The sequence below is a fragment of the Bison bison genome, unplaced genomic scaffold (assembly GCF_000754665.1).
Source record: "Bison bison bison isolate TAMUID 2011002044 unplaced genomic scaffold, Bison_UMD1.0 scf7180017864089, whole genome shotgun sequence".
NCBI classification, from domain to species: domain Eukaryota; kingdom Metazoa; phylum Chordata; class Mammalia; order Artiodactyla; family Bovidae; genus Bison; species Bison bison.
The window spans coordinates 2,209,593-2,210,814 of record NW_011494661.1 but is presented as its reverse complement, the minus strand read 5'-3'; positions in this window follow the sequence as shown (position 1 = coordinate 2,210,814).

Sequence of the window (1,222 nt, the reverse complement as noted above, 5' to 3'; positions counted from 1 at the left end):
GACACTTTGGTCTTTTTTATAAGATGAAAATACACAGAGAAAACTTTAGATACTGCTGAGTCTTTCAGTATTTTCTCAAACTAAGGAGCTCATAAAATAATATTTAGTAAGATCCTCGCCCTGATCATCTCTCTACGTTCTGAACTTATTGCTGTATTAGATACCAGACACTCCCCTTCACCCTCTCCCACCATGCCAAAGCATTGTGGCTTTGAAATAACTCTTACTAAGTTACATAATTTTTGACCAGTTTCTGTATTTCTTTTTGGAATCATTCAGTGAGATGAAACTAAAAAAAAGAAAGTTCAGGTGCAGAACAGCATTATTTTTTTCTCCATAAACATTACCAGAATGATTTCTATCTCAAAAATTGGTGATTTTATCCAAAGCTTTCTAAGTGGGAATAGTTCTGTAGGGCAGACTGCAGCACAGAGGCACCGGCTTGAAGAGGATTAAATGATCCAATGTAAAGCTGGTGGTGAACCTTCTTGTTTGCACATCCCTAGGGGATCCTCTTTGCTTACTTGGATGGCTGGCAAATAGTGTACTGTGCCTTTAAACACACACACACACACACACACACACACATAATCAACAAGGATGCTTGGGAATGCTAATGCAGTTATTCTTGACTTTTAATATTATAAATGTTTTCTTTAGATTGGATACCAATCAATTCTTGCCAAAAATAATTCACTTAGGTTTAACTTTTACATCAAAAAAATATTAAAATACCTACTCTATTTTTCTCATTCAAATTATGAACTTGTCAAACACACACAAATATAAATGCACACACAAACACACACCTATTTTCTTAAGGTAAGTAAAATGAAGAAACAGTTAGAACTGGACATGGAACAACAGACTGGTTCCAAATAGGAAAAGGAGTACGTCAAGGCTGTATATTGTCACTCTGCTTATTTAACTTATATGCAGAGTACATCATGAGAAACGCTGGACTGGAAGAAACACAAGCTGGAATCAAGATTGCCGGGAGAAATATCAATAACCTCAGATATGCAGATGACACCACTCTTATGGCAGAAAATGAAGAGGAACTAAAAAGCCTCTTGATGAAAGTGAAAGTGGAGAGTGAAAAAGTTGGCTTAAAGCTCAACATTCAGAAAACTAAGATCATGGCATCTGGTCCCATCACTTCATGGCAAATAGATGGGGAAACAGTGGAAACAGTGTCAGACTTAATTTTGGGGGGCTCCAA